We start from the raw sequence: 22,639 nt of genomic DNA on the forward strand, positions 1-22,639 counted from the left end.
ATAAATGAAACCCAAGTACAAAAATGTTTAAAATTTCCAAAGATCTTCCTCTGCTGATAAGAGCAATCAACTCATAACATTTTTTAAAAAAAGAAATTTAAGACACTAGCAACATCAAGAAAGCAGAGAAAAGGAAAAAAAAAAGAAAGCTACACAATATGTGAATTTCAGAAACCAACTTCTAATTATTTATGTCACAAACTCTATAGTTTAGCATTATCTATTTCATCTCTCATCCTTTTACATAATAAAAAGGCCAACAGTGCCATATATTTTATGATGCCCTTGCCAAGACATCAAGCAGACAGTTATTCAACCCAAATTTAATTGAAACGGCTGAAGTATCTACTGCAGTAGCTGCTTCTGAAAGCTTTCACCTCAATAGCTACTTGTGATCTGTGTTATTGAAGAATACGTTCCTATGGCTGCACTGACAATGCCCAATGCAACAATTGCAATGCTCACAATGACCTGAAATTCATGAGCATGCAGAAAGATGAATAGAAGCATTATCACAGCATACATTTTTCTCCACCTATGCTCCAAACAATCTTATAACTGACAAGGTTTGAAAACTTGGTTTTGAATTCAATTCGGAAGTTTCGGTGGTTTTGGCAGAACTAGCTCCAGCATTTGGAGTTCCAGTCATCAAAATCAGAAAAATCTCAAAAATGTTGAAAAAAGTAGAAAAAGAAGTCAAGAAAAATATAGCATAGCAATTTATGATATGTAAATTCATTATTTGTGTGGTTTCAATAGTTTTGAGTTGCATATGATTAAAACTACATGGGTATATGGGTATCTTGTATTGCCATATATTATAGAGCAATTACTTCTTGAGCTTCAATTGTTAAAAAATTATTATATTTAGCAATGCAAAAGTTTTTCAATGCCGAGTGCATTGAAATTTCTTCATCATCATTTTTTTAGTATAATTCATAAATTTATTGAATTTGGATTTTCCCTCACATTTTTAAGGTTAATTGACTATTTAATTTAAGTAATTATAAATAAAATACTTATTTTATTTTAAAAAAAAGTCATTAATATGAATGGTGGTGTCTCCTGTCTAGTTGTTTGTATTGGTCCTTTTATTAATAATAAGGTCCTTTTCAAGGGTAATGCCCATGTTCAGGGTTACAGTTATTATCTGTATCCTCGTTAAAATCAAGAAAAAGATGAAAACTACCAAAAGTTGACACTTGATAGTCTATATGCCTAAAGAAATAAATAAATAACCCTATTTTAATGATAAACATCAAAAAAGGACATTAGCAAAGCATCCAGTCAAAACCACCTAAAAAAGTGGACCAAAACCAATCGGTTTTAACCAAAACTAATTGAAACTATTGAAACTGAAACTCAAAACTAGGGGTCGATGTAGGTTCGTTTCAGCGAAAACCGATTAAAGAGGACCAAACATTAAGTTAATGAATCCCTTTAATCTACCGATCATTCACTCTGAAAGCATCTTAGCATGACAAAAATATTAATGTGATAACATGTCTACTACTATTGAAACTGAAACTCAAAACTAGGGGTCGATGTAGGTTCATTTCAGCGAAAACCGATTAAAGAGGACCAAACATTAAGTTAATGAATCCCTTTAATCTACAGATCATTCACTCTGAAAGCATCTTAGCATGACAAAAATATTAATGTGATAACATGTCTACTTTGAAAAGGTCCCAAAGTTTTCCTCCATAGGGGGGAACTCTCGTGAAGGCTCAAACCAAAATAACTCCATACCTACCTGCAAATGGGTAGCTTTGTTCCTTGCAATCTTTAAGAAGCAGAGAGCTGGCATTATGACTGCCTGCAAAGAATACATTATTAGATTGCTTATGCTCTCGCTAGACTCTTGTTTCTTCCGGTATAACAAAGGTGACGATTTATGATCCTTTCACTAAATCTGATTGATTTTTTGATAATAAACATTGTCATGATTGCTTGTTCATTAAAGAATTCTTTCCCACAAAGCTGAAAAGATGTAGGAAAAAGAGTCATAGAGAAGAAGAAATAATATAATACAGAAGACTACCCAAACAATGTATTAGCTATGAATGTAGCTTAGGTTTTTGCACATATATAAATGGAAAATGCTAGATAGTCTTTACGCTGATTCAGTTGGACATAGACTGGCGTTATTATAAATTTCGTGCCGAACAACGATAAGTCATATACAATTTACAGTAGAAAACAGATACTATCCAGTCAATTCATAATAATGACCAACATGAATTATACTACTACTCACAGTCTGCCTTTTAAAACCTTCTTCCGAATCAAAATAAGCATTATGATATCCTCTATAACAACTTCTGCGATTTTTTTTCTCCAAAATATAACCATTTGCAGGTTGGCCCTGACATATCCTTGTTTTCCCGTTCATTTATATGAGATGTTACAGTTTTTATTAAAAATAATCTTTAAGAAATCAAGTATCACAATTTATGTCAAAGTACAAGTTGCCACTAGTGCAGCTAAGACCCAACCTTATTCCACCAAAAAAAAACAAAAAAAGAGCCAAGTCTTAAAAAAATGCAGTACAGTTCTAGCACATATTATCATTTGTATTTAAGCAGAATGACATATTTGCAGTTTCTCAACATGCATTGTCATGCATATGATGTAGTCTCCAAAAATTGCTTCCAAAAAAAACTGCATACTCATCCTGCATGACTATTTACATAAAGATAAAGTTAAAAGAAATACCACAAGTATACTAAGGAGGGATCCAATCAAAGCCATCACAAGTCCTGCACAAAACGGCATGATCGACTGCAACTGAGATAGTGAGAAACAAAATTTATGGAACGCAAAAAAGAAATCAACTAAAAAAAGGCAGCCTATCAACTACAGTTAATAATAAACCGAAACAAAACTATGCCCTGGTACAACCATTAATCATAATAGAATGATCAGCAAATTGATAATCTGATTAACATATACTACAATAACCTTTGCATAGCATGAAAATGTAAGCAACAGGACAGGCATATAGAATGATAAAAATAACCAATTGACGGAGATAAGAATGCATCATTTTGAACTGTTCCACATCCAAATCAAGCGCCATACACCTATGGGTTAGGCATGGTTCCAGAGATAGACCCACATAATTTTTCGGATTTAGATCTACCAAAGGTTTGGCCAACTGAACCTTACCCAGTCTGGTCATTTAAAAGTAAGGGTGTAGGTTTGATTTTCATGGACCCTGATGGGGGAAATATGGGACATCTTGACCTCGGTTTAAACGGACTTCTTTGACCTCGGTATTAACGGAGGTGAATAATTTGGTGAAAACCGAGATGCCACCCTGCTCGTGCTAATAAAGACCAGCAGTTATAGCGATACTGCAGTCAACGTATGATCAGTATAATTGCTGCCACGTGCTACTCACACAGAACGATTACCACGTTGGTAATGTGCAGCCAACCGTTACTCTGCAGTTAAGGCACAACACGCCAAATCAGATAACAGATCAGTATTCTAACCATATATAAAAGGATGGCCTGGGATCCTCAGGTAAGCTTATTTTGGATATTACTTTCTATAAAATTTCTCCCTTCTATACTGTTGCTCTACTATTCTGACTTAAGCATCGGAGGGTCCATTGCTAGAAACTTTCCGACAAGTAGACTTCTTGCAGGTTAGCCTCGAAGGCGACCAAATCTTCTTCACCTCGGTCTCATCCAACCTCATTCAGATTGGTTCTTACCGACCTCAAAGTGGGCCGAGCAAAGTCCTGGCCTCGGCTCAGAAGTTAGCGGCAACAAACCCTACTCAACCTGAGCCCAACCCAATTCATGTGTGACAGTTTACACTATAGATAATATATATTTTACATTACCTTTCTTATAGAACTTATCAATTATACTTTTGACTTTATCTCATCATTGAATAATTTACAAGCATGAAGAGAATTGAGCTTTCCAAAAAAAAATTGTTACCTGCTCATGACACAAATCTGGTCCTGATCCATACCCAATCCAACCCAGACCTTGTCCAACTCAGACCCAATCTCTAGCCGATCCGATCCCTACCTAATTCCACCTTAACCCAACCCAATCCTATTAATGGATGGAGAGTGGATGGATCCAAATGTAGACCCAAACCCCTCAACAACTTGTTTCTAGATGAGACAATATCCGAACCTGACTTGACCCAATAGCACTCCTAATCCCATCTGCCTCTTGTTGAAGCCTCTCAAAAGCCCACCATGGTTGCAACTTAATCCCCAAGCCTCCTTTCTCTTTGAACCACCCACCTCCTAAGAATTCCAGTTACTTATGAAGAAGAAACCCCCTGCTTTCAATGATCATGTTCCATCATTTCTTTTTTTCCCTCAGAACCACCAACTGCATTCAACACTATATCAGACTTGTAGCCCTCTCTTCTTACCCTCCAACAACCTTTCCTATCCCCACCCCTTCCCAACACCGCACTTTGAAGTTTGAACCCAATTTCTTATTAGGCACAGGACTAGGCTTGGGTCCTCTCTACCTCATGAAACTGAATTTCAGGTTCAGAACTTATAAGATATACACAACTAGGTTCATGATGATTTAGTACACAATTCAAACGCAATTACCCCTGTTCACAGGAAGCAGCAGGTCAGCTACTATGATATGTGATTGGATCCACCTAGCTAGTCAATAGGTCAGCGCATAAGCTTTATCAAATATTCTTTTGAACATTTAGTCAAACATCTGGCTGGCAAAAATGTTTGATAGCATTCATTGAAAAAAAGTGTTTGCCAAGGAAAAAGGTCACATGAGAGGTCAAGCTACAACTAGCTGATCACAACAGCCTAAAGCAAGCAGGCCATGTTGAAAACAAGGCAGTAAATTATATTAATAACCATCCACTGAAAGCAGAAAAGAACGTCTTAAGGTTCTTCTTTCTCAAAAGTGTAACTACTGGATTGTTCACTTTTGACCTCAAACATTACTTATAGAAATTAGTTGAACTCAACGAAGCTTAATTGAAAAAATTAGGTGATAATTTCTGGGAGCTACAAAGGATATGACAGAGGTCAAGTTCATATATTACATACTTTGAAAACCATGAAAATCATACTTAGAGGCCCTTTATACATTCACCCTGCTGAAATGCCTTAGGGACCTTTTTGCGTAATCCAGCAGGATTTGGCCGGATTTTCCAGGCTAGATTTGTGGATTCGCCAGCCTACGAGGTTGAGTTGCTATCAACCCAAAATCCCCCATCCCAAAGAAAAAAAAGAGAGAGAGAGACCTATGTGGGTCTTTTTTCTTCCTGCAATTTTCGACATTTTCCCTCATCATTGCCAATCCACCACCCTCTTCCTCTCTTCCCTTCTTCCTTCCCCCCTGCATCCGTTCTCTCTCAAATTCCTGCATGTTATTCCTACAGGAATACCCAACAGGTCCTTTATGGTATGTACATGCCCAAGGATTGAATATCATGGCTATACGCAAGGGCAAGGCAATGGAATTGCCCTGAGCTGGGTCGTTTCAAGTTCTGATTTGTTTCAAATTCAAGTTTGGTCAAAAACCCATCAACTTGGATCTAGCTCATTTCTAATCAGGTTGAAAAATGTAAGCCCAAAGTCAATCCCTTTATTTCATATGGACCCATATTAGACCCAAAAACCCAATGAAGAAAATTGCTAAACTTAAACTGTAATGCAAGATAAATAAAAATACTGAAATAATAAAAACATAAAAGTATCATAGAAAAAACCATATCTAAAGAGATCTAAACAGTCATTTTCCTAACAATAATCAATGGAATATTCATATCCTTTAAAAACAAAACCACAAGTATCACAGTATACAAGGGAATAGTCATATAATAAGAGGCTAAACTACCGGACAAATCACGATATTGGTAGAAAAAAAAAATTTAAAAAAAAGACCAATCAATATAAGGGGAGGGAGTCATGGAGGTGGAGCCTATTCCCTTTGATATAGACATGTGGAAGAACTGCTTGATGCTAGGATTTATGTGTGGAGATATGGGCATGTGTCTTCTCCTTTGTGTTTTGTCTCAATCCTATGGCTTAAAATTGGGTCCGAGATGCTAGTTTTAATGCAGCCAAGAGAAAGAGGGGTAAATTTAAGGCTGGCTGAATGAACTAGAATAACAGGGTAGAGAGAACCCAATGACACTACAAATCCCTAATCTGACTCCCCTTTCCTTATTCCATGGTCCAGCCTTTTGAGTTTTCCATCTTGTCTGTCCCCTTTATCTGAAGCAAATCGAGCCTTTCTGTCATTAGAGGTGCTCTGACACCCTGGACTAAAAAGGGCTTGCCAATTGGGTCCTAAAGCTAATTCACCCATGGTAACCCAAAAGCTCTGCAGGCTAATCTCATATTCTACCAGATTATAAAAGAACTCCGCCCTAGCCCATCTTGGATTAGTGCTGGAGGGTTGGCAGGCCTTGGCTGAATTTCCATCCTTTCACCTATTTGTACACCCTTTCACCTAAGCCATTCATGATTAAGCCATCTATTTGTATACCCTTTCACCTAAGCCATTCAGGATTCCTGATGTGTAATGTTTTCACCCCTCTTATTTGCAACTTCTCCCAAAATACCCACATGAAAGCATATGCATAAAATATCAATATGCAAGCATACAAGACAAATACTAGCATGCATCTAAATGGGGGCACCAAAATGGGACCTTGCCTCGTCCTTCAAACGTCTCGGACTTAAATTCCCATAATGAAACATGTCCATTTTCTTAGTAGTAGCCCTAAAGTGGCAATCCGAGTGGAGTCGGGTCAATGCGAGTTGGGTCAATGCAGGGCGGGGTCACAAAATTTGTCAAACCAAACCTAACTTGTTTATTAAACATGTCATAAATTCAGATCTGAACCCGATCTGCATAACCTGTTTATTAACAAGTCGAATTAGGTTAAATAGGTTAATCGGGTTATGTGAGTTTTTAATAGATTAAATGGATTTAAACGAGTTAAATAGGTTAAGAAGGTCAGGTTAACAGAAAGAAACAAGTTAAATAGATTTTAAATGGATTAAATAGGTCTTAACATGTTAATGGGTCATGTCATGACCTGACCTAATATTAAATAGGTCAAAATGAGTTAAACAGGTCAAATGTTTAAACCTAAACTTGACCTATTTAATAAATAGGTCAAGGCAAATTGACCCATTTATGACCCAAACCCATTTATGTCAAACCAGAACATGCTTAAAATGGGTCATTTGCAGCAGGTCAAAAATTGCCACCCCTAAGTGGCCCTTCTAAGGGTGTTCTTGCATGAGTTGCTCTCTAGTAACATTGATTAAAATTATGCAACTAACAAGATATGTCTCCCTTTCGGAGAGCTACGAGGCGGGCTCTTCTCTTGTCCAAAGTTGCCTTATTTAGGATTTCATTCTTATCACACAAAGCTGATTTTTAGGATGATAGCCAGTAATATAGGATCATCAAAACTTCGATTTGACACCTTTCCATCTGCAAATCTAGCCCAGTATGCTTGGGACCAAAGACTGTTGTGTCGGAACCGAGGTCCGACGCTTGCCCAACAGCACGGATTGGTGCAGCCCGTGCCGTTCCATGTCGAGGCCAATACCGACATGTAGAGGGGGCAAAGGAGAGGGAGAATGCGAGAGGCAAAGAGAGAAAAGGGGAAGAGGAGGGTGGCAGAGGCCGAGAAGGCAACAGAGGGTTGGCGAGCCGTGCGGAGGAGGCGCAAGAAGGGCACCGCCTCAGGAAGGAGGTTTGCGACTTCACTTTTTTTTTTAATCAGCAAGAGATTTGCCGACTTCACTTAAAATTGCAAAAATAAAATGGCCCCCTCTAAAAGCCGTGTTTCAAACGAAATAAGAAAACTGAAAGCGAAGCCCTCCTTCGCCTCTCTGCACGCTCCTAGCCTTCGTTGGCCGGCCTCCACCTCCCTCTCTCTTCCTTCCTCTCCCTCTCCTTCCGCCCATGCTCTCTTTTTCTTTTCCACTCTTTTTCTCCTTCTCCTCCATCGCCGGTTTCTCGTTTTGGTTTGCCGAAACCGTCAGATTTTGCAGCGATACGCCCCAAACCAGGCGGTTCCGTCGACCATGCCTGGGACACATGTTGCAGGTCATGGTTGAAGTATAATGGTCGCAAGTGCTGACATGTATTTTTGATAGCTTGCAAAATAAAAAATGCAAAAGGAAGATAAAAGAATTTGTTTGCTTCAATATACTTTCTTGTAAACACATCCTAGAAGCCGTGTCATAGGGACTCAATTTTGCAACAACTCCCAAAAGGAGGCATTTTAAGTGTATCAGATTCATGTGAACTAAAATAATTAAATATTATTGACCATTTCATAAAACCACGTCTCATGCATTACATGCATTTTAGACTCCTACACCAGATGGATTAAAAATTATTTTATGTAGTACACAACAGGAAAAACTAATTATCCTACCTTTGTTAATTGTTATGACATTATTTTGAACTTTCTAATGAAAAGCACATGGAAAGAAAATAATCTGAGAACTTGATGCGTGAAGCAAGTTAGTTGCATGTTGAGAAGCAAAGATAAAAGATAACTGCAATATAAGAGTATCTACGTGATAACAAAGAAGGCTTAGACAAAGAATACTCTGTACTTTCATGTTAGATCCCACTCCTGGCTATCTATATATAAAAACAGTAGAATAACAATATCATACTCATAATTATTTCATAATGCTTTTAAATATTTCAGATAGATAATAAAAAATAAGAGCCTATTAAGCATGCTATTATTATTAACGAGGCCATATAGGCAAGGTTCGCCGTCTCGATACAGACCCTGTACTGGTGTCACACTAGCATAGTGTCGGTACAGTACATGGTTTTTTGGTTGTACCAATGTCGCTACGCACGGTAACGTCCGATTCAATACGGTACGGCATACCATGCTTGCAGGTCTTAGATGGTCACTAAGGTCCCTTGGAATTCCCATAAATTGAAAACATTTCAAGGCATTACAAACTATAGATATCAAAAATACAAAAGGAAGTGCAAGAAGAAGAATCCGTAACAAGGACTGCCAGTTCATGGGGGCATCAGTTTGAATGAGACATTCTTATTGCCTCAAAAGAATGAAATAAAGTATTTCATCTAATTAATATCGCCTTTGGTTTCAACTTTATTCTGTATGATGTTAACTATAAGATCAACAGCTAACATAAGCCTTTTTATAATCAAATATCGTAAGAATAAACAAGAACACAAAAGCAAAATGATCCTCAAACCTTTCTATTTCAAATGTCTTAATAATAAGCATAAACCAAAAGAATCCCCAGCTGTGATAATAATTTATTAGGAAGCATAGAAACTAATGTATTGCATGTATCTTGCAGCACAGACATGTTGAATGTACCAGATCTAAAGCATGGCATGTACCTGCATGCAAAATTTGGTTTCTACTCATAGGCTGTGTGAGGTTCATGTCCTAGGGAATATTGCAGTCAAATACTTGCTCCTGATGTCTGGTACTATCATAGCAACCAATCAAAAATTCAAGTCCTAGGGAGAATATGATTATTCTTCTATCTGTGCAACAATGTACCTAACCAACATCTACATCAGCAGCCTTTGTCCTTCCTACCTAGAGATCCACGCAAACTCTTACACAGCTTGGGGCATAAGATTTGTCATTGTATAAAACCTGATCTTCTCAAGATCGTTACTGTTACATATTGAATATCATCTCATTTCACTCTGCAAATTCAGCATGTCTGCTTCTTCTTGTCTATAGATATAACTTTGTTACTATACCCCTTTCCATTTGTTTTCACTTCCAGTCAGCAGATAAAATATATATTTTGTGGTCAAAAAAGAAAAACTCTCTAGAATAGGATACATGTGATTGAGGGAACAGATCTTTAGAAAAAGGCTTATAATAAGGTATTGCTTGTCATTCCTTTGCTACTTGTTAAGTGTGCTGTCATATGTCTCTTATTTATATTAGTTGCAAATGGACTCCCCGTACATGTGTTAACCTGTACACAGAGTGATTCCATTTTGACTATATGTATATGGCCCATGCTTCATCTCAATTTTTATATTTCACTTATAAATAACAAGAATATTGTCCAAACTCGAACAAAATAACTGCCAAGCAATATAGCCTTTATATTCTAGAGACCGATACAGGTATGAGTAGAAATCAGATCTTTGTTCAAACACTAACTGAAATAACATACCAAAGAAGGGCAGAAGGAAGGCAATGCATACTGTTGAAATGACAGAGCAGTTTCTAAGTAACATGGAGCACCAAACTTCATTTGCAGGTTCCCACAGGAAGCAGCTCCTCTAAACTCCTGGCTAGTGGATTTAGCAATTAGCCGCATATTGTTCATAGCTAAGGATAAAATAGCTGTAGAGATATAACGTAACAGAGACAGGCAACCAAACACAAAGCATGCATGTTTGCAAAACATGCACAGACCAAAAAATAACAAAGAGTAGATGCTTTATGGTTCAAATTCTTGAAGCCAGAAAGGATACTTGGTCAAAGGATTGACCACCTGATAATGAGGATAGAATTAGATTGTTAGGATAAAATTTGTATAAAGAAAAATTTAGAAACAAGATAAATTTACACTAATCGACCAGACATTTTACCGTTGTCCATAAGGCAACTTTTGCAAAAAGGAATGTTTTGGCAAATTCAAAGTTATTTGAGAGAGTATGCTTTCACCAAAGATGAGATATCCGATGGTGGCAAAAGAGCCGTAGATTGCTGCGCACAGAGTGAAACTGTTTCCCAGTAGACAGAAAGAAGAATTTTCAGGAAATGAACAGCGCACATATACCTACATAGTCTCAACCACTTAATGCCCTGATTCTAAAATTTTATGATGCCATACCTTATTAACAATGCCTTGTTGAATTTTGTGCGATCAGACATTGACCAGTAAATATTGGGAACACTGCATGTCCGGAGAAACAAAACCATATACACCAATAGCAAAGGAAGACCACTCCACTTCACCGCATTACCAGTCAGATGGAACCCAGTTCCTTCCGTGGTACCATAAGGAGTACTGAGAGGAAAATCAGCATAGTGACAAACACACCACCAGCTGCAGAGAAATTATTTGTAAAAAATTTATAGATATTACAATACAGAATAACTTAACAGTACATGTCCATGAAACATGATAAGTTGGACCTGAAAGGTAAGAGATGACTCTAAGATCTCGCAGCCAAACAGTTGGTAAAACAAGCAAAGCAGCCAACATTCCAAAAAGTGCAAAGAGTCAACGTGTATCCCAGCCAAATCAAACCGCACCAGGAAAGATCCTTGTGAGATTATCACCTTCTAATATAATAAATTCCACGCAATATGACTGCATTCATGGAATAAGAAAAATATGGTAAATTTGCAGATTGGTTCATAAATCTGACCATCAACAGATAGCAGAAATCAAATGATTTGCTCTCCTAGGATCAGAATTTGATCTCCACTTACATATAATTCTGTGTATAATGCAACCTGCATCATGAACATAAGAGCATTAAGACACTACAAACAAAATACGGGAAACAATTATAGTAGTTCCCTCAGTTACAGATGCTATTGCTGTAATCTTATAGCAAAACACTTGATATGCAAAGGGCAGAAATCACCAACTATAACCACAAGAAACACAAAGACTGATTTTAAGTCAGAAGAAAACTGAATTGATAGTCTGCAATTTATTATTAATTGTGCAGTTCAAATTTGCAAGATCCCCCAAAGACTAACAGATTGTTTTTCGCAATGATTATAGCTCTCACCTTTTGGTATTACTTGCCAAAATCTTGATGCATTAATTCTTCCAAGATAAAAACTAAGGGTCGGTGTATTACAGGCACAAATAAATACTGAAATGCATAGTGCCTCTTTTATCTTCAAGCTGCAGTCCATGACTAATCCATCATATTTTTGCTGCTTCACTTTTCTTTTAGATAAAAATAAATACCAATCAAAAGAACTAAGTTAAACCAACATGGAATTCCCTCAGGTAAGGTGGGGTTAAGTAGGAGAATATGCCAACTTCCAAAGAACGACATCAATAGATCTGAACATTTTGATGAACCATTCTAGAGACAGATAGTATTTCTAAACATTTACTAGGGTCAGGATAAACATGGAACAATCTCCATTGTGAAGTTAGTAAGAATGAGAACTAGAATGACTATAATACTATTTGCACCAAACCTTTCAGCACTATAGTAAACATGTGACTACCATGCCTGGTGATAGTTTTCAAGCTTTTGTAATCTCTAGATGCAATTTTTCACATTTTTATCCAAATTTTTATACTGACTTATATGAGAAGGCTAACTTTGGAACATTGAAGGACCTCCATGAATAATCAACATTTTCGTTATACTCTTCAAAAAGTTTCCATTGGCTGAATTCAACCAGTTCATGAAGAACCTTTTACAATGCTGGATGTTCACAATTCATTTTCTCTTCTAACTTATTTTCAATCTATTAATCTGTTTCCAAATTAATTTTTCCTATTTCTGCATCACCATTTTTGTGGGCAAGCAATCTTTAAACATGATTGCCACTAATACTATTCCCAAAATTAGCAATATTTTATATATGCCTATTTTATAAGTTGCAAGGTCAATACTATTCAGTTTGTACCATAATGCATCATTGGGTATATACCATGCTACAGACTCATCAGCTATGTTGACTAACCACTAGAACCCAACAGCTTAATCTATTAGGAAAGGGTTCAGCAATGTATACCAAGCCTTAACATCCCACCTTCATGTGTGGCTCCAACCACGCACATTAGACATGAATGAGTCACAAATAATTCAAGATAACAAATCGAGAATGATTTAAGTAACAAGCAGGAATGAGTCGAGAAGAAATGACTCAAGATAATAAATGGGTGGTATTAACAAAATTATCCTATAAATAGGGATTTGAATTCATGACCTTTGGCTCTAATATCATTTTAACCACTGAACCCAAAAGTTTAAGCTATTAGTGAAGGGATCAAAAATGTATATCGGGCTTTAACAAGATGATGTACAGCCTCCTCATCATAGGGAATGTATATATCAATGTTATTGCATATTTGATCAAGGCACTAGTATACACATTTACCTATTATAGGGAATGCATATGTGAAAACACAGTAGCCATCAAAGAAATTGTTCTCATCATTGTCGTCATCAAAGCCCTTTTCCCATCAAATATAGGATTCATATAGCAGAAACAATAAGTTGAGAAGGGCTACATGGGCGAGTCAAAAAAAATCTAATCCAAGACAAATTTAGATGAGAGAAGAATCTATCAAGCCAAAAAGTAGGCAAGGGAGGGGAACTACTCTATTGGCCATAATTTAAACTCATGCAATTAAGAAACCACATTCAAAATTCCAATAGAATTTGGAAGAGCTTAAATAAAGGAGGGAAAAAGATGTGGTAACCTTTGATATACAAACATATATCTATATCTAAGACCATGGATAGCGGAGATGGACCGAACTGCCCAGTTCGGCCCGAACCGAGCTGACCCGATGGGAAACCGGGGTCGAGTTCGAACATCGAGATTGGTTCTGGCCATGAACCAGTCCAAACCGACTGAAAAACGTCCAAACCAGACCGTACTGGCTGGAAGTCTGGAACTGTTCAGAACCGGCTAGTTCCGTTTGAACTCGGTGCGAACTGGAACCGAGTCGACCCAGTTCTGAATCGGGCTCTCTCCCTTCTCCTTTGTACTGATGATAAAATAATGTTGGAAAGGCCTCGCCGCCCTTCTCCTTTGTATTGGGGATAAAATGATGTTGGAAAGGCCTCGGGCTTTCCCAACATCATTTCTAAGTGCTAGGAGAGGCGGAAAAAATTTCTTCCTTCCCCTCACGGCAAACTTCACACTAATTCAGCACTTCAAAGGAAGATCCAAGCCTAAATAAGGTGTGCTTCCTCTTTTCTATCTTATTTTCTCAAATTTTTTTGGGGAAGGATTAAAAAAATAGCTCGAAATTTGCAAATAAGGAGAGATCATGCCAAAATTTTCGATTTGGATTTGATTTTATTATATGTTGTAGGTCTATGCACATCTCCACGATGAAATTTAATTTTTAATTATATATATTTTTTAAAATTAGAAATATATTTTGGATTAAAAAATAAAAAATATATAAAAAGTAAAAAATAAAATAATATAAATCAGAAATGTATTTTGAGGCATGCAAGATCTCTATAGCAAAATTTGGTGTCCATTTATTTAAATTTTGATGCGGTCATGCGCATAGTGGCCTAGGCCTAAATTTGAAAAAAATTGAGAAATTAGTAGCCTTTGATATATGCCCACAAGCCTAGAAATATATATGTAGCATCCATTATTAGGTTCTACATGGATCTGAGCTGAAATTATTTTTTTAAAATACGTATTTAAAATTTATTTTTAAATTTTAAAAATAATTAAATATATAAATAATATTAAAATTAAGAAAATTAGTAGTACATATTACATAATTCAGAAGTAATTTCTGAAGTAGAAAACATATTTTTTTGAATTTATGATATTTAAACATATTTAAAAATTTAAAATTATTAAAATATATAAATAAATAATATAATATAAAAATTTAGATTATGTATTAGATATATAAGATGCATTTTCTGGGCTAAAAATATCTTCAGCGTAATAAAATTCTGCTATTTTTAAATAATTGATAAACTGACGTCATTGATAAAACTGCGAGAATGAAACCATCAAGAAAAAAGAAGTCAGAGCGTAACATTGGTTGGGATCATTGCTGCTCGCGGGTCACTATTGGAAGTGCAACTGGTATAACACAAAATTCGTGGGAGGGATAACCAGATTGTTACTCCGACATATCTATGTATCAAAAATGTCCACAGAAGATTCGGCAGTGATGAAGAAGCACTTGGTTGATTTCATAGCAGCGAAAGAGAGAGTTTCCAAAAAGAAAGCAAAGGTGGACCTCCATGCGACAAGCAATATTCCTATAACTCCATGGAGTTAGAGAAGATGTCCACTCCAGATGACGAGGCACAGATTTAGGTGTCATGCAGGCGAGCCTGAATGATCAGTGCAGCAGGATGAGGTAGCCAGGCATAGGGCTCGATTTGGGCCCCATATTATGAGTCGAGCTCCAGTTCTGCGATCAGCAGGGTCCAGAATTTAGGAGGACCTCAGTCAGGAAGGTCGTCAGCAGAGGCGGTGGCGGTATTGCATCTATGCTAGGAGCTTTTGGTAGCAAAGAGAAGCCATCTAGAGAGATTCCACCAGGAGCAGCAATTCATGATTTAGATCTACGTGGCTTCTCCAGTAGAAATTCAAAGCAGCAGAGGGTTGACACATTGCTGAAGAAAGATATGTGGCAAGCTTTTGGATTCTGGTTCCACTTCAACCACATTTCAGTGAATGTGGCAGACAATACATATATAGGTCTACCATTTTTGCCATACAAGCTGCCAGTCCCGGTGTAAATCCTCCAAATCCAAATAATATCTACGATAAGCTTCTTGATAGTAATAAGGAGCTAAAAAAATGAATTGCCTCATTACAAGGGCAAGTGGCCCATATGGACTGACGATGATATGTGATGGTTGGATCGATCCTATCAGACGGAGCATTATCAACTTTCTGACATATTGTGATACGAAGACTTCTTCCATAAGTCGTTTGATACTTCTGATCAAGTGCACAATGCCATGTACATCCTCAAACTGATAGAAGAGGTGATTAATTAGGTAAGAGAGAAGAATATCGTGCAGATTATCACTGATAATGGGCCACAATATAAGGCCACCGAAGAGATCTTAATGGAGCGGCGACCACCATATTTCTCTGGACCCTATGTGCTGCACATTGTATTGATATTATGTTGATGGACATTGCGATTCTTTGGACTGTAGCAAACAATGGAGACAACCTAAATCATCATTAATATATTTATAACCATATATAGGTCCTTTATCACTGATGAAGGGATATGCAGGAGAAGAGATCTTGAGACCCAAGAGCCTCACGATTTGCTACCCAAACTTGTTGCACTTGATAGTCTTCTTGAAAAGAAAGTAGCCCTATGTTAGATATTTATTAGTTTCGAAGTGGAAAAAAAGTAGTTATACGAGGGGTTGGCACTAAAGGGAGCATTGTTGAGGACTTGGTGATGAGACAGACATTCTGGCAACGGACCACTATGATAGTGAAGGCTATCAGACCATTCTAGCGGCAGACAGTGAGAATACCCTCAAATGGGTTTCTTGTATCACATGATGGAGAGGGCAAAAATTCATATCATGGATGTAAATCTAACATATGCCCACGAGTACATCGACATCATTGAGTGGCGGTGGAACTACCAAATGGATAGGACTTGCATTTAGCAGGTAAGAAAGAATATTAAATTAGACTGCTCCTATACTTGTACAATTTTACTAAGACAATATAATTGTATCGGCAGCATATTATCCGAACCCTCGATTTCAGTAGACCGTAGCTGAAATTGATATGGATGACGAGCTTCTAGCCGCTCTTTGTAATATGATTTACAAGATGGAGCTTGATCTAGAAATCCCGGCTTATGTCTAGGAGAGGTTAGTTAACTTAAGTGACATGTGTAAGTTAATCGGTATCTTCAATTATTAATATATAATAATACGGTTCTTTTTCACACACCAAATATTTAGAAAGGCACCGACAGTTGTTGTAAGAAAAGTATGAATCCAGATATGTTATACATCAGGAGGATATTAACCTAACGGTTACTAATATGGTACTATCTTATATATAATTTTCTTCAATATTTTTTGCAACCGAATGGTGGATTCATTTTGGTTTGTCTGTGTAAAATCTTAAGCGACTAGCTATCTGGATCCTCTTCCAGACGGTCTCCTCGAGTGGTTGTGAGCGTAACTAGTCTACCTTCGCCCTCATCCACGACAAGCAGAAGAACCGTTTGACACAGAAGCACCTCAACGATCTTGAAAATGTTCACCACAATCTGAGGTTGAGGCTGAAGTGCATTCAGGAGGAAGTAGAACTAAAGTACACACATCCTATCCATAGTGCTTTCGTTGATGATGAGAATGATCCTATATCGGATGACTTGTAGGCTAGCAGCAGGAACCGGAGCTTGATGGGCGAGGATCACCTCCACGACCAGCCAGTTTCGTAGCCAGCGAGGCTAAGATTAATGGAGAGCAATGGGCAGAGATCAACATTCTACGCATCTTTTCAATTGATCAGCCACAACCACGGGGGAGCTGGTCACCACATGACTCTTTGTCTGAGATATCCTCTCAAAATATGATCGAGAGATGCTTAGACAAGGCCACTACGCTATCTAGTCGACTCGATCAGGAGGAAGACATATATCCTCCTAACATAGTCAGATAGAGAGAAGCATGAAGAGTAAGCAGGCAGCGAGTGCAAGAAGGGTAAGAAGACAGCTGTCCGGCATACCAAAAAAGAAAAAGAAAAAGCACCTACAGCCCCAAAGGAGAGTGTCGAGGATGAGTCAGTTTACTCGATTTAGAGACAAGGAGCAGCAGGAAGAGAGTGGAGGACATAAAACATTTATGAAACAGCCGCAGGGTGGTCTTTGATTCACCGGTGAGTCTTAATTTACGCATGCTACATAGGATAGGGACCACGATGCACGATTTGGTGAAGCCCGCAAGGATCCATTGCATATAGGAGACGAGCTTCTCGAGGTCATTCGGACACGATGCAGCTGTAAATGACCTTGCACGTAGAGTAAGATCTATAGACGTATCAGATTCCAAGTCGTATACTGAATCCTATTATCCATAGCCACAAGCAGCCTATAATCCATACGGATATAGATATGGTGCATCTGAGGCATCTTCCGATGGCTACTATCCTACGCAGCCCAAAACTCTTACAGGTCAAATTTTGTTGCTGACTTATTCGGATAGGCCCCTTCACAGTCGTTTTATCAACTAGAAGACATCTCTTACAGCCAAAGCTTTAGCGAAAATTCTAGAGTGCTTATAATTCGAAACGCATTTCTTATGGGATGACATATAAGACTACAACGTCGCTTGGTTAGAGGAGTGGGCTGATGTGCCTTCTGACTATGTTGATGATCCGGATATCTACGAGAGGCGCCACTCGATGAGATTTTAAATATTAGTATGTATGTTGTACTTTAAATACATATAATTAATTGCATTATTTTATATTTTTTATCTCACTACTTGATTTGAAGATATTTCATGTTGCTTTTTAGTATGCAACATCTCACTAATTATTTTATAATTTATATTATTTTAAAACATAAGATGCATCATTTAGGTTAAACCAAAATCATAAAATATCAAAAAATATCCAAAAAAAATCAAATTAGACTTAAAATCATTGAAAAGTTAAAAAACATTGAAACCAATTAAATCAACTTGAAAAAACTCTACCAAGAAAATTGAGCGTATTGGTACAGACCGGCACGCACTATCGTACCGACCCATCCGTCGACCGGTGCAGATCTCGGTACCGATTCGGCGGACCTTATCTAAGACAAATATAAATCAAAGAGCCAAAGAAACAACAAATGCCTAAATGCAACAAGAAAGTCATTTTGTGGATACTTTTTAATGCCTGTAACTTTAAATCCCAAATGTATAAAAGGTTAATAGATCGAGCTTTCACAGTTCATATTTATCTAGAAGTCATACAAAATTTTTCCAAAAGATGAATTGGTTTTCAAGCAGAGCATTCATATGTAGTATATGTTTTCACAAAGCTTGTTCATTTTAACATACTAGCAGTCTACCCTGAAAAGGGGATCTTCCAAATGTATCTTTGTGTTTCTCTCCAAATTTCCAAAGTATAATTTTATACCAGATGCCAGAGGTTCCTATCTGATGTCAACATACTTGCCTGCAAATCAGTCAGTTCAATTAATTTTCGACCTGTAAGTTAATTATACATTAACTAACCAAAGAGTTCCACTTTGTTACAATACAACTAGATCTTTAACACTTTATGCATGTCTAATGAAATTTGCCCCTCCCCCCTCTGGTTTATCTACCACATTTGATGATTGATAACTTTGGCTGGGCAAATCATTCAAACTATTATCAGTCTATTATTGGTTGCTAGGTCATATGGGAATTCAATCTCATTCTCCGGATCTGTAATAGAAACTAACTGTAGTCCAAAAAACCTTCAAGAAGAGAACATGCAACAGCTAGGTTATCGTGTGAACTATCTCTTTCCCAATCTCTAGATTCTGCTTTCACTTTTTCATTTGTAATATGAAAGTGCAAAGGAGAAACCCATTTTATGGCCACTCTAATTCCCATGTATATGCAAGCCCATGGAAAATGACTTTTTCTAATATGAAATCCAGAGATAGCACCATTACCATTACATTATGAAAAGCTTTAATGGATACCCTCAACCCCCATCGATCAGATTGTCTGGAGATCTGACAAATATTCTTACCTTTTAATCTCATCTTTTTTTGTTTTCTTTTCCTTTGCATTTTAGAGCGAACATGGAGAGGTACATACAAGAAGGAACATAGACATGCATCCAAGGAACCACTTGTGAGGTGTCTGAGAAGAGCAAATTAGGGGGTGGAGAGGTATGAACATAATTCCGACCCCAGGGGGCTTGCATTATAATATTGCTTGCATTATAGTTTATGCATAACATATCTTGTCATCAGATGTCCATTATGCTTAAGCCATTGTATCAAATTTTAGGCAAATGGTTTTCCAAGCTATTGTCAAAAGATCTAATGCATAGCCCATAAGCTTAAGACTTTGTTATAGGTTCATATTTTGCAGGGGATAATAAGTGTTGTACCCAAGTGCAATGCATATTTGAAGCTGGAAATATGTCTAAGGCTTTAATCATGCATGGGTATCATCACTTTGCAGAGGCATACTCAACATATAAGCTATTTTTTTAACCAGAAAGAGTCCAGCCAGGGTATGTTCTTCTTTCTCATTTCTGTAATTTTAAATTACTTAAGGCTTTAATAATGAGAACTTACAGATATAAAAAGCGCCCAAATCTCCCGAATGCAGCTTCCCCGATATCTGGGTAGCTTGAAATGCCATCTTTGCTCTCTAAACTGTATTTCATAAGAACGCCCGTATAAAAGCAGACAGCGGCAAAGAGAACCAAGAGTATCATACTAGCCCACCCAGCCTCTTTAACTGTTAATGGAGTAGAAAGAAGACCAACACCTACCAGTACATTAACTCCTGTCTCATAGCAAGAATATGAGAAGAAAAAACGAATTAAGTTACAGGTCAAAATGAGTAATTGGGAATATAAATTAAGTGTGTCAGCAATTAAATCAAGTCAGCGATACAACTAGTAACAATATGACAGATTCAGCAAAAAAGAATGAAACAGGGTTCATACAAAGTCTAAGAAGAATCACAACACACACACACACACACACACACAGAGAGAGACAGAGAGTGAGATATGACAATTAGTCAAGTAGATGAGTGTACCATTAAAGACAGTTTGAGTGACGCTACAACGATGTTCAATATACCCTTCTGCAGTATGCTGCACATGGAAAGAGACATGCTCATCTGCTGCTAAAGTGTTCTTCAAGCTCTTACCTGATTCTTGCTTTTCGAATGTGCTACCAGATATAAAAGGCAATCTCATGTCTGAGTTCAGTCCATCTTCAGCACAAGGTCAAAACTTGAGCATCTAGGACTCAAAGCAGACCCAAGGTATCCAAAGCTGGGGGTTGCAGTGATTGTGAAAGAATCAGTTGTTTCCCTGTCAGGGCCATCACATGGGAACCGAACCAATGGATGCATTAACAGAAATTCAGACATCTTAAGCATTAAAGCATCTTGAACATAGAAATAAATCCATATAGCCTATGGACAGCACCGAGATCCTTTTTGTTCAGCTACCAGTACAGATATTACTGGTACAAGGTGGTGATTTCATTAAACTCTAAAAAGAATTCAAATCTTGATGTCACATCTACGTATTCTTATCTATGTTTGTTTGGACTATATGCATATCCTGAGCTTAATTTGATAACCAATGAAACTTGACTTTGGAAATGCTATCTGAAAGCAAAATAATGAGGCAGCAAGAGATCAGAATGAAATTTCAAAATATGCCACTGAGTACACCCAAAAGCAAAAGGGAAACAAGCAAAAAACACACACAATTCCCAGAAACATTTATATTGACAAAAGATATAGTAAACCATAAAATAAATTCTTAATTTCTTCATATTTTTCCATTACTTTGCCAGATAACTTTAGTAATTTTAGTTGGTAGACGTGCTAAAATAAGAAAGGTGATGAGTTCTATAGGATCAGCATATAGCGTTCTTGGATTCTTTCCTGCATGGTCAATATACTACATTTAGAAGAATGCATAAGAATCGTGTAAGAATCGTTACTTACACAAGTGTTTTTATGTGTCGAAAATCCAGTCATAGAGGGGAACACATACATTGAATTATTTTAGCTCGAATAGTTCTAAAATAAGAAGGAACATGCTTCCTGGTTGCAGAATGTGTTAAAGAATCATCCTGGCATAATTTTTCCCGATCCCTTCCCACGAGTTTGACCGAGACTATTTCTCGAGTGACAAGTTCACATTTTTACCACTCCTTTCACTAATCCACACCCCTTTACCTGTGGTGGCTGGTGCTAACGTGCCAAAAACTCACCACTCCGTGCTATCCGTAAATGGGCGTTGCGGTGGGCTCTATTCTTTACCAGTTATAACAGGTCAAAGGGTTGGATTAGCTAAAGAAACAACATGAACGAAATAGCAATGGAAATCCCACCATCGGTAGGGGCCTCCGTGCTCCAGATCCAGAATTTAAACAACAGGAAGAACAACAACGATACTACTAAAAAAAAATCAAAAACAAGAAAGAAGAACGGTAAAAGAAAAGAGCAGAGATTGGTAACAGTTGCAGTGGATAAATAACTCGAAAAGAAGTCTCGGAGAGAAGAAGATGGAAGAAAGAATGGAGAAAGGAGGCCAAACTTGTAGCTTTGGGGCCATTTCCCAGAGTAGAACGGAGACGAGGGCTCCTCCTCCTGTTCTTCACAATCGCTGCCATCCCCAAATTCGCTCTTCACCACCACGCTGCCATCGCTGCCGTCCTCCATGAAAAGCTCCATGTCCTTCTCCGCCAAGGCCGCGGACGATTTCTCCATCCAAGAAGAAGAAGTCCTAACCCTAGCGACGCTCCGCTCCAAAGACTGCAAGCAAGAAAGAAGAATCGGGAGAGAACGAAACACGGGAGGAAAGTCCGGCTCTCTCTTTCCTTATAAGACGGCGAGGGCGGGGAGAGGCGGTGACGCGCGGGTACAACATATGTGGTCACGGGTTAGCGAGAGGAGATAGCGATCACCGTTCGAGAGAGTTTGGGATGCAGCGAATGGAGGGAATAAATATTAATTAATTAATCAAGAGTATTTAAACGCGCGTCTGCGAGATCAAGGGAACGGGAACATGGTCCCCCTTCGTCACGTGCTTGTTTTGTTTCTTGTTTTCTTATGGTAATATTTTTGCCACATGGTATTATTCTTTTTTTTAATATTATTCTGTTTTCCAAGCACTATTGGTGAGCGATAAACGCAAGTGCGTCCATCTGGGAAGGAAGAGCGTTGCCTAGGATCCTCCA

At 37.7% G+C, this 22,639-nt stretch overlaps 1 pseudogene; it reads right to left on the reverse strand.

The window, feature by feature from the left end:
- Nucleotides 1-134: 134 nt before the first annotated feature.
- LOC120103990 lies at nucleotides 135-22,381 on the reverse strand (annotated as a pseudogene).
- Between the last annotated feature and the right edge of the window lie 258 nt (nucleotides 22,382-22,639).

The sequence above is a fragment of the Phoenix dactylifera genome, unplaced genomic scaffold, assembly GCF_009389715.1.
Source record: "Phoenix dactylifera cultivar Barhee BC4 unplaced genomic scaffold, palm_55x_up_171113_PBpolish2nd_filt_p 000670F, whole genome shotgun sequence".
Classification (NCBI taxonomy): domain Eukaryota; kingdom Viridiplantae; phylum Streptophyta; class Magnoliopsida; order Arecales; family Arecaceae; genus Phoenix; species Phoenix dactylifera.